Genomic DNA, 12,891 nt, shown 5'->3' on the forward strand with positions numbered 1-12,891 from the left:
GAACAGTTATGTAAATATTGCGAGATTTAGAAAGTGTTTAAAAGTGTTTTTTTTTTTAGTCTTTTCTCACCTCAGAGTGAACCAGAACCACCAAAACTTTTTTTTGGGAATAGTTAAAAAATAGAAAATAAAAACATCAACTTTGCATTCATACACGTTATACTGTAAGTAAATCACACTGGCAGCTGACATGCTGTGTGTTCACAGTCTTAGAGTGTTCCCATACAAGTCAAAATTTCTTGCAAGCTGAAACTAATCATGTCACGAAGTGGCTGACAGAAATGACACGATGCAAACAATGCAAACAGCATGAATCTGGCAACGGAGATGATGCACGCGTTTGTTTCTCACCTGCGTCATCTCAGCTGCGTGGACATTCTCTCCCCTCACACGCTCTCCGTAAACAGCGTTGGACTTGCCAAAAACAGCTAAGACCGCTGATGCTGCAAGGCGTATGGTGAGTCATTTTCATAAGGTAAACACTGACCTGTGAATATTCTAGCTGGCTACTTTTCTGGAACATTTGTATTTGTGTGAACCCAAGCATGTGAGTTAGCTTCTTGCACTTGGAGATAACAATACAGATAAACCTGATAGAACTTGGACAAACTACATGTATAGGTACCCATAAAACTGGGTGATAAATTACATCATACCAAGATCATGGAATGTGGAAACCATTACTTTCCTAATTAATGGTAAATTAATATTGTGATAAATATCAATATTATAAGATACGGAAAACATATTGTGATAACATTTTGGACCATATCACCCAACCCTAGGTACCCACTAAAACACACACATTTTCACATACTGCACTTGCAAGAACCTGATGGCAGCACAATAAATCTGCCGTCTGAAATCCTTAAGTAATGGCATCTGGGCCAGCACCACAGGGGAAGCTGAATGCAATTGCAGACATTTCTGCAGTACACTACCCAGTAAAGATTAGTAAGCATGCCAAATTAAAGGGGGGGTACAATGCTGTTTCATGCATTCAGAGTTGTTTACACTGTTAAAGAGTTGGATTCTCGTGCTAAGCATGGACAAAGTTTCAAAAAACAATTTGGACGTATGACGGAGTATTTCTGTGCCAAAAATCTTACTTCCGGGTTCGTACAAGTTTCTGAGAGTTTTTTTCGATAGTGGCTCTTCATGACGTAAACGAGGGTGGAACTCCTTATATGGGCATTTCTCCCGGAAGAGAGCGCCCGCGCACGCATCGACCAGAGCAAGAGCGAGATCGAGATCGCGCCCATCAACGAGCTTCATCTGGCGGCAATGCTGCACGGGACTTGCTCGGGAAGAATGTCTCCAATCCAAAGAAGTGTGTTTTTGGTTGTAAGGGAAAGACAACTTTGTTCAGCTTCCTAAAGAACCCAGCGTTATGTAAACAATGGATATAGTTTGTTTGAGCGGTCGAGCTATAAAAGATCCCGGTCATGATTCAGAACTGCAGACGGTAAGTGAAACGGCATCAAATGTCTGTTTTGTTGGCATTCGGCGCCTAAGTGCTCGTCACTATTTAGCTCCGCCCATGGTGCACCTCCAGGAGCTCGGCTTTTTCCGGAGAGAATCGTAAAGCTGTATCTTTCTTTTATAAATATGATCAAACTAAAGACTTTTTGGAGATATGAAGGATGCAGTACTACTTTATAGGTACTCAAGATTAACATGAGATTGGGTGAAACTGTGTGTGTTATGCCCCCTTTAACAATGGCTACCAGAAAAACCCCAAAACTATGCCATTTCTTCTCTATAAATTCTTTTTTCTAAGACAAAGAGAATTGGAAAAATGCAGGTAAACGTGGAACATGCTGAGAAAAAAAATTATCGATTTACAAAGTAATACAGTAGAGAATATATCCGGAAATATTTGGCATACCTGGAGGAACAAATTGTACGCGACACCTGAATTTGTACCGGAGTGTGATTCAAACAACAAGTATATTCAGGTAAAAGGAACAAACTACATGTCATGCTTGGCAAATGACTGCAAGTAAGGCATCACTCCAGAGCGCACCAACGTCAAAGTGCATCTTCCTGCGTTTTTTTTTTTTTTTCAGAGCTATTTTTATGTGCTTTGATGCATGTTGAGCAGATCAAACACATTCCCTGCGCTGGAGTGCCTTTCTGTCTGTCTATGACAGGTGCTTTAAGAAATGCTTGGTATTGTTGGTGTGTAACTCAACTATCAATGATTTAATATTTCACTTCAAATGGAAAGTGAGGGATGTTGTGGAGAGAAGATCCTCAGCAGAGCATGCTATTTTATAATTCACACTGTTGCCTGACAGGTTGAGATTCAAGCCCTTTGTGTAGTTTGAGTAGATGAGTCCCTGAGACTCGTATTTCTTCAGCTCATTAATCAGGAGATGTGCAAACTTTGTTTTGGGATGGAACGCAGCGTGCCGGGGTCATGGATCGTTACTGGGAAACAGAAGGGAATGAGGAAGGGAGATGGAAGATGGGAGATTAGAGGAGAGCCAGAGTTTGGAGGTGAGCACAACATTGAGCTTGGAGTCGTTTACATTATCCCTTCGAAGCTTTTACCATGCCAGGATTACACCAATGAGCCCAACACTACTGCTCTGGACAGCTCTGCTGACTTTCATCGCCCACACACATTCATACACACACATCCTACAAATACATTAAATACAAAACAAAAGCTACTTTTACTCTTTTCCTCTACATTTTTCTAAACGTATGCAATCACAGCTCATTTTCCAAACAATGCGTACTAGTTGCAATAATAATAATTTTCTGATTACAATGTTTACAGTCTCAATTTTTCATGCATTCAGAATCCATTTTATTGTTTCATCTTCACCTGCTAAGAAAGGAAAATGGTTTTTAATCCGTTGGTTGCTTTTAAAAGCATTCTACGCATAATTCCTCACAAATTAGGCCCATTTGTAATTTAATGCTCAGTATTACCAGGCTCATATATATATATATATATATATATATATATAACAGAAGAATATAATAAACAGCAATATTCAAGGCCGTCACTGATGGGGTGAAATTGGGGAAGATTCTAGAGGCCAACAGGTCCAATGGGGTGCTCATAACAATTAGAGTAAGGCAAGGCAAGTTTATTTATATAGCACATTTCATACACAATGGTAATTCAAAGTGCTTTACATAAAGGAAAAGAAAAAAATAATCACAACAATAAAACAAGGAATTTAACATTTTATTAAAAAAAATGTCATTAAAAAATAATAATTTAAGAGGTTTAAAATGAGTAAGGTTGATATAGGATACATTCTAATTAATTTAATGCATTTCATGTACCAGAACAATATATTTTTTCTAAGAAAGATGACTATCAAACAAATCAGTAACAACCACATCTCCAGACCCCCTGATCATTTATTTGTATAATCTGTATCACCATAAAGATGATTTGAATAAATTATGTATATATATTTAACATTAAAGTGATTTGTGATTGTTAAATCATCATCAAAATGTAAACTATACTATCTAAACATTGTGCACAAAGAAAAGCGCTAAACAAAAAAATGGACCAGAATTAAAATATATTAATTTAACATTTTATTTAACAATTTAATAAAACAGAATGTACTATATTATATATATATATATATATTAAATATTATATTGTATATAATATATATATATTTTTTTTTTTTTACAAATAATAATAATAATAGTCATTATATTTATATAATTGATAATTTTTCAAGCCATTTCTCCAGCCCAGGTGGATGATGCAGCTCACCAGAGCGAGCCTGCAAAGCATCTTATTGCAGTCGTTTGACAGCACCTGCTCTCCCCACAGGCCAGTGCACCAACTCTTGCTAGAGAAGAGTGTCAAAATGGAGTCTCCATCCACAAATACATACAGTACCATTCTTCTCTAAGTACTTTAGCCTTTACTTTAGCATTCCAACGTACCAGCTGCAGAAAGCCCAAATGTCACTTCCATCTATGCTTATCTATCCATTCGGAGGCGAGCTGATAACTTGCGTAATTCAATACAGAGGATATGAAATAACTGAACTGTAATCCCCTTTAATCTGCCACAGCAGTATGCAATAATGTCATGTCATATCTTGTTATAGGACAAGATGTGAGTTTCAACCTATGAACGAATGGGTAGGTGGTGGGAAAGGCAATAAGAGACCAAAGAATAAGAGATCAACACAGACAGCATGGTCCTTTTCTTATTGTATGGCTTTAGAAGACTTGGAATAAAGTGCTAAAAGTCACATGGACTACTTTTATTGTGCTTATTTGAAGCTTGAAAGCAACCAGAACCTTCTTAAAAAAAAACTCTTTTAGTGTCTTCACAAAATAAAAGCCAGCCATACAGGTTTGGAACAGGGGAGTTTTTACTGGGCCACAAGCCCCAGTGAAATACAGCTGCGTCCCAGTAAAATATTGCGGATAAGTCCATGTTTGATAGAGATTGCATATGATTCATTCAAAGAGTTCACTCAGGCACTGAATCATTTGCAACTGCTCCACACGCCGAAACAGTAACGGGATACTTTAAAAGACAAAAAACAAAAAGAGCACTGGATGAGATTAATATTTCCAATCCACTGTGGGAAACAAAACTTGCAAATGTCTATCGTTTGTCAAGGTTGAAGCAGCTTTTTATTGAGCATGCAGCTTCTGAACAACTCTCTACTGCAAGCAATCACAACTTATCAAAATATGTGGACACTTTTTTGATAGGGGGCCTGTGCCCCAGTATTAATAAAAAGCTAGAAACGCCAAAATAGCACAAACCAGACATGACCAGCCTTGAAAGTCTTTTCAGTAGGCAAGTTTACCATTACCAAAAATTCAATTCACTTTTACTTCCTCAAGATACAGTTTTTCTCTGCACTAGATCATTTTGTAATTCCTATTTATCTGTGGATTACAAAAGGTTAAGAGAAGTCTTGGCTGCCTCAGCATGACAGGAAAAACTGCACAATCACAGTAAATGGGTACAAGCAAGTTGTGGTATTGTGTGTTTGTCCATGAAACGCTCCATCATATCGCTTATGTTGAAAGACTATGTTGCAATGAAAAACACGCACACATGACTCCATTTCCCGGTGCTCGGAATGGGACATCCCCACCACTTTTAAAAAGAGGCCTCATCAATTATTTACACTTCCTGCCACATGCGTTCTACATGTTTCTCTTTCTGTCCATTAATATTTTAGCCTACACTGCGACAACCGTCCCCCCAAACTCTTGGCTTCCCAGCGGACATTTTGTCCACATAAATCACACGGTGACATTAAAGAAGCCTAAGATGGCCTTCACTGCCACTTACCACAAGTACACATCGGGGCGCATTAATCTCACCCTCTTTCCAGACAGAGGAGAGAGCCCGGCGCTCACGCCATACTAAAATGTCACTAACAAACAAGGCCGTTTTGGAGAGGACTGTCTGTAAGTGCACAGTTACACAAAGACCATGAGGACAAACTGGAAGTCCGCTGAAAATGTCACGTCACTTTTTGCAGATAAAACTCAGCTAATCTGCAAGATAAAAGCGACTAAGTATAGTACTTCATTTCGGAGCGGCCTGGAAAACATCAGGTAGAGTGAGAAGTTCTCCCTCAAGGTTCGTCTCTCACTCTCTGAGCCTCTAAGGTTGTGACTGGTGGTCAAGCATCACGTGGCTACACTGTTGCTGGTATCTGGGGAGAGCAGTGTGGCAGCAGCTGCTGGAACTACATTCCTCTTGGCCCGGGCGAAAGCCTCGCTGACCTCCCATGAGATGGCGCTAAATGGATTTCTGTCTTTAATCCCGGTGTATGATTTTATGGTACACCTTCCCCTCCGGAGCCACAGGGGTTGCGGCGTATGCCGCACTTGAGTGCATGTTACGTGTTAGCATGTCAAAATTATTAATCACCAATTCAGAGCTGTTCTCTTCCTCAAGCCTTCCATTTTAGCAGCCAGAGCTGATTTTCTGGCTATGTTTTTCCCCAGGCTTTAGCCTGACATGTTCTCTGTGTCTCTCTCCTGATGCCGCTGCGCTTTCATACCTGACAAAATCCGCTCAACCACGCCGGCTTCCGACTGTGCCGTGGAAGGTGTGCATGGAATCACAATGATGTGTCAGTGAAGAAGCGTCCCCGCCCCCCAAAGGCAGATAGCCAGCTGCATTTAGAGCGGCAGCCGCCCACTGCCTCCTTACACAGGAAGTAATGAGGCTTGGCCCCTGAACCAAATCAACCTGGAACATAGATAGGACATGTGAAAAACACATACAGGAAACTCAGGCATGAGGACAGGGGGAGAGAGGGAAAATTAAATAAGGATAAGAAGGAGGATGAGGACAGAATAAAGGATAATATTAGAGTAGGAAATGTAAAGGCGGAGGATGCTGTGCATCAGGGTGAAAGAAATGGAGTCGGAAGGCAGGGAAGAAGATGAGCGGCTCAGGTTTCAGCACTGCAGCTAATGGACGGCTACATGTCATCCTTCAGAACAATGGGATAATAATACAGATATATATGAGAGATGCACTCTCATTGGGGCGATTTTAAAATGATGTTAGCGTCTCGCTTATTCAATTGGGATCCTATGGAAAATACAACATAGTCTCTCCTGGTGCATTACCATACAAGTCCCACTAAAACATGAGATCATTTTGCAGCCGTAAAGATGAATGCGTTTGCACATGGTTGCTACCAGTGCATTTCATCATGTTCCTTCTCAGACGATCCTCAGAGAGAAAGTCCAAACAGGGGCAGAACAGGCTTGTATTATATTATACAGTGATGTATTACCCAACACAATATTGCACATTCAAAATCTAACTTACGGTCCACTACTCTTTTTTTCTATTTGCCATTTCTATTCATAAAACAGCTTGGCCAAACAATAACACCTCCCTTGTTTCATGCAGATCTATTCCAAGAACAAAATCTATGCTGCAGCCATCTCATATTTCACAATATAAAGAAATTCCACACAGTTTCAGAAAGCTGTACACTGTTCAAGAAAGCATATCCCTGCATTAATGTGTCATACAACTATGCTTTCTGTCCACTGTTGTCGTGTGGGCAAACCAGGTACACTGTCATGGACCCTGTGAGTGGGGTGCCCACTAAGGTTTTGGTCAAGTTAAATATTGAATTAAATATGTTATTAATATTTATAAAATAAATAAATAAATAAAAATTGTATTAAGCAGCACAACAATGTTCAACTGGGATAAGAAATGTTTCTTAAGCACTAAATCAGCATATAAGAATGATTTCTGAAGGATTATGTGACACTGAAGACTAGAATAATTTTAAATTGTAAAAATATTTCACAATTACAAATAGGAGAACATGATATTGCTATTCGGAAAATTACAGCTTTACTGTATTTTTAATCAAATAAATGCAGCCTTGGTAAGCATGAGACTTTCAAAAACATAAAAAAACTGTTACCAACCCCAAACTAATATATATTTTGTTTGCTTGTTTTTCATCAGGTTCAGGTATTTTAAATTTTAATACTTGCATTTTTGGGTCAGGAATCACCACTTGAGAAACACTGCTTTATGTATATAAAGACTGGGAAAAGCGCTCACCCTTAAAAACTTTGCCACAGGTCCTGTGAGTTTTAGCAATGACCCTGACACAGACAATGTCAACATATTAATAAATGAAAAAGACAGCCATGTGGTGTGCAAGCACCCTGGCCAAAAGCATAGTTTCTCGTTCTTCTCTGGCCCCAGGGTCAGGGCCCTCCTTTGCCCCCACCCTTCCCTTATCAGTATTCGCTCCAGGGCACTTTCAGCTCAAGAGAAAATTCACTGCACTGTGAAAGAGAGAACGTGTGGTATTAAATTATACATCAGTTTCTCTCCATACAAGCAGTTTGCTATGTTCTCACTATTGACTAGGTGTTGGATTCAGTTTACATATTCACACATAACCAGTGTTGGGCAGTAACGCATTACTTAGTAACGCGTTACTGTAATTTGATTACTTTTTTAGTAACGGAGTAATTTAACGCGTTATAATTTTCAAAATAGTAATTATAGAGTATAGTTACAAGCCGAAGTCTCTATACGTTACTGCCGCATTACATTGCTGACAGAATACAGTGTTTTATAATCTAGAGATTGTAAAAAGGATGTAGCACACATACTGTCGAGTCAAGTGCCAGTGGATTAGAGACCTGCTCCCACAAGACCCGACGCAACAGAGTGCGGCGTGGGACAAGATGGGCGAGTGCTGCTGCGAGCGGGTAGACACTCGTGTGTGTGCGGGATGCGGGAGAATAATTTGATTATATTTTCAGAGTAACTTGCCCAACACTGCACATAACGATAGAAAAAATATATATACACACACACACACACACACACACATACATATATATATATATATATAAGTCAGCTATGGGAATGTTGCCCAGGGCCATAAAGCAGCAGATCTTGACTTGCTTTCCTTATGAGAACACACAACCCGTGGTTAATTGCTTAGATTTGTAAATGCTATAAACCTCTCTGTGATCTCCAAGATACAATTATTGAGGAAGAAGCGGGAGCAGTAATGTGAAATGCATTTAAGTTATCTCTGCAATTGTCTTCTCATCGTAAGGGGCTGTTTAAAGTCCCAGGACTGGATGACATTCAAACGCGACGCTAGCTAATTGGTGCTGACACACAAAATTGATGACCTGCTTTTAACACATTGCTTTAAAAATAAACAACATTACAGATTTGATTACAGAAGTACATCAAATTAGCATGCAGACTAATGCCAATACCCCATTCCCTAATAAAACTGAATTTTTTTCAGTCACTGTAAACAAACTTGGATTTTGTTTGGATAGCACATTCTTTTAGGATTCATGAGTGAATTGTGCAGTGTTGGAGAGTAACTAACTCAATCTCACTAACTCAGTAGTGTGAAAGCAGATTGGATTTTTTCAATTTAGCATAGCTTTACCTTTAACAAGCTACTTTTACCAATGTGTACCATATGTTATGAGCAAATGTGGGCGCAAACAAATGTGCTCTCTCTGGGAAGAAAACTGGGGAAACTGGGAAGAAAAAAATGCATCCTTGTTTCAACAAAAATATTTCAACATCGATAAATTTTCAACATCAATAATAATAAGAAATGTTTCTTGAGCACCAAATCAGCATATTAGAATGATTTATGAAAGATCATGTTAAACTGAAGACTGGAGTAATGGCTGCTGAAAATTCAGCTGTGCAATCACAGGGTGAAATTACATATTAAAATATGTTCAAATAGAAAACAGTTATTTTAAATTGCAATAATATTTCACAATTTACTGTATTTTTATAGTAGTATAGCAAACCTAATTGACATTGCTCATTTAAAACCCCCACTATTTTCATTCCAGACAAATACGGCTAACTGAATTGTAAAATCCATAAATAACTAATATACCAGGATATGTATGCATTTAAAAGAATAAGTAATGTAGCAAACTAGTAGCTTGACAAAAAATATGAGTATCTTGTGGCCTGACAGGTACAATTTCAAATTAGCAATGCTGACACTGGAACTGATGGTATTATCATACAGATGTATAAGGACATACATGGAGTCATGTACACACAGATTACAATGTAAATACTATTTCCCATTTGCAGCGCTCTCATATATCTCTTCTTGAGTTCTCTTTAGTGTGTGTGTGTGTGTGTGTGCGTCTATGTGCACACGTTCCCTGCATGAGTGTCTTAGTGTGTATCCACTGCCTCAAGTCTACCTACCATACCTACTGCAGTACTCATATCTTTACTTCTTATCTAAATGGAATCTCCACCCTAAGACCTGATCTCCACTGACAAGACGAGAGCAGCCAGCACCCTCTCCAGCACTACACTTCCTCTTTTGCCTTCTATCTGTCTCTCCTCCTCTCACCTTGAATATCTGCTTTAGAGCAGGCAAAATCTCTCTCTGACAATAGACCTACTTTAAATGGGAAAACATGCTAATGCTATTGGGGGAAAATAACGGAAGCTGTAACACTGGGAGTCATTATTCCCGAAAACTGATATGAAACAAATAGAGCAAGTGGGCAGCCCTGTGTCCACAGGATACAGAGAGGATAAAGACAGAGATGAAAAACTGTCGGCTATGTGCTCATTAACATGCAGAACTAATGAACTCAGCAGCAAGCACAAACACTATTAAACTGCTTGACTGTCTCTTTTGTAATGCAGAGAAGATAGCTGGAATAGGTATCAATCCTGATGCATAAGAAGTTGGGAAGGGATTTTATTGGAAGCAAGCAAAATAATAAGACTTTACCAAACAATGTGGCTATATGACAAAAAAAAGGTGTTTCATAAAATCATGCCATCACAGACAGTGGGACAAGCTCACACACACAAACATATCTACACACCGCCATCCATGCATGTATACAATCAAAATGTTTAGACGATCACACTTACGCGTCCTGAAGCGATGGTGTGGGCGAGTAGGCTTGGCTGAAGGGCCCTTGGAGGATGGAGGGGGACGCGAGGGTGGAGGTCGGTTGGGCCGCTTGGGTGGTGGTTGTGCTCGTCATAATCGTAGTGGTTGTCGTGCTCGTGGTAGTCAGTGACCCAGCCCGTGCAGAAGGAGATGCATTTCGGCTCACACCCTCCCCGTTGGGTTTTCGGACAGTTGTGCTGCGTGGGGTCACCTCCTTTCCTCCCGGTGGGGCAGGATTGGTGGCTCGGGTGGCGGTGGTGGTGTTGGTCAATCGTGTTCCCACTCTGTTATGCAGGTGTGGAGCTCTGTTTCCTGAGCCTCCCCCTAAGGCTCCACCACCTCCTCCACTGCTGCTACTGCTACTGGCCGTGTGGTTTGCGGACTGCCCAATTCGAGTCCTTTGCACTGTACCTGTACCCTCAGCTGCTCGGGTTGCTGAACCCGGAGCCGCTGAGGGCGTTGCGGAAGTGGTAGATGTGGAGCCATCAGAACCCTTGGGCAGGGCACTGGGTTTAGATAGGAAAATGGGGTCCTGTCCGATGCGATTGGCATCCACCAGGTCAGTTGGGACATAATCCTGCACTGAGCCCACCACAATCCACTTTAGAAGCATCAGGCTGAGGCCTAGGCCAACAAAGCCCATCAGCAGGGGTACAACGCAAAGCCAGGTCTGCTGGCGTGGCCACACTGCACAGGGGCCACAGCGGAGGGGCCCTGGGGCCCGGGGAGAGGCTTGTTCACCCCCGGGCTCCTCCAGGGTCATGGTCTCCATGGTGGCCCCTAGTGCCGTTCTCTCACTCATGCTTCTGGGGTTCAGGGCCCAGCCAGAAAGTAGTGCAAGCAGTGGAGGGGGCTGGGGAGGGAGCCAAAACTGGGCATCTCATTAATATTCATTTAACACTCTTCCACAGCTACAGATACATGCAACACTGACTACTCATATGAATAGCACAGCAAACAGCAGCCTATATATATATACATATATAAATTTATATATGTATATATATATATAGATAGATAGATAGATAGTTATGAACACATAAATGATAATTCTTTACAAATACAATAAACAAACCCTAAAGCTCGAAGACACCAATAGTCACGTACACACGCACACACACACACACACTCGATCAGGAATCAAAAGGGACTGGATTTGGGAGAAGAGCGGGTTTTGGGAACAAGCCACTGTTTAGTTCAGCTTCCATAGAACCGAAGGTAATTCCCAAGACACTCCATATATAGAGATGAAAAATAGAACAAAAATTAAGTTTTGTGGATCCGTCGGTGTTCTGCCTGGAGTCAAATTTTCCTTATAAATCCGTGAGCGAGGGCAGCTCCCTACTGCAGATCTTCTTTCACAGCTGCATTAACGCATCGGTCGTCGTGGCTGGTGCAGCCCTGCCTCTGTATGTGTGTGTGAATATATGTGTGTGTGTGTGTGTGGAGAAGCTCAGGTAGCGACAGAAGCACAGCTCCACTCAAGGGACAGCTGTGTGTGCCTCTCCCCTGACACGGCACTCTCTCTCTCCCTTGACACGGCACTTCGTCTCTGGCTACGCAGTTTGGATCTTCCCTCTAGTCTCTACAGTGGTGCATCAGTGGACACGGGCAGCCGGTAATCCACCCCAAAGGAGAGAACAGCGGAGCGGGGGAGAATGATGTACTGTGATCAGGCAGAGACGGCTGCGAGGGTTAAATCCATCAGATCCTTTTCCCAATCCTTGCCCTTAGTTCTCCCGTTCTGTCAGTGTACATCCGAGCTTCTGCCCTGCATCCATCATTGCACCAGAATTCAAAGGCAGTCCTGTCTCTGAGCTTGCTACATTCCCACACTGAAAGACTCAGACCTTGGCAGAAACACAGGCACACAGAGTGTGAGAGAAGCAAGCAGAGGGAGAAAGAGCGAGCGGAAACAAGAGAGAGAGCAAGCGATAGAATGTGCAATGGAGAGAAAGCAGAAGAGGAGGGAGAGTGAGTGGGTGAGCATGAGACTGGGAGAGAGTGAGATAGAAAAGGGAGGGGGAAAGTAGAGAGCGCTGCTCTGAAAACTGATGCGGCTGCTTGCTTTAGAGGCTGCAGTGTGTGTCTGCATATGTGTTTTCTGGATTGTGTGCATCTCAGAGAGGGGTGGGGGTGTGTGAATGATGCTAGTTATACATTTCTTGAGCAGCCACTGTTTTCCCTTCCTGGCCTTTCCATCTTTGTTGACTGCATATGTCCAGATTGACAAACATAAACTGCCCAATGACTGTACTTGAGCTTGTTTGTGACCAGACTAGAAGGAGCAGGGAGGGTTTTGAAGGAAAGGGAAAAAACAAGGGAAGGAAGGAATAAGTGAAGAAAAGAAATGGGAAAAGAAGAATAGAAGGAAGGAATGAACAAGGGAGGGAAAGAAGGGAAGGAAGGAAAGAGGAAAGAAAGAGGGAGGGAGAGGAGAGGA

General features: G+C 41.4%; 1 pseudogene; it reads right to left on the reverse strand.

Annotated features, from left to right (window-relative positions):
- LOC107722447 (pro-neuregulin-3, membrane-bound isoform-like) overlaps window positions 1-11,426 on the reverse strand; it is a 161,183-nt pseudogene extending 149,757 nt beyond the window's left edge.
- Window positions 11,427-12,891: the final 1,465 nt, after the last annotated feature.

This window comes from Sinocyclocheilus rhinocerous, unplaced genomic scaffold (assembly GCF_001515625.1).
Source record: "Sinocyclocheilus rhinocerous isolate Xijiao unplaced genomic scaffold, SAMN03320098_v1.1 scaffold1175, whole genome shotgun sequence".
Lineage (NCBI taxonomy): Eukaryota > Metazoa > Chordata > Actinopteri > Cypriniformes > Cyprinidae > Sinocyclocheilus > Sinocyclocheilus rhinocerous.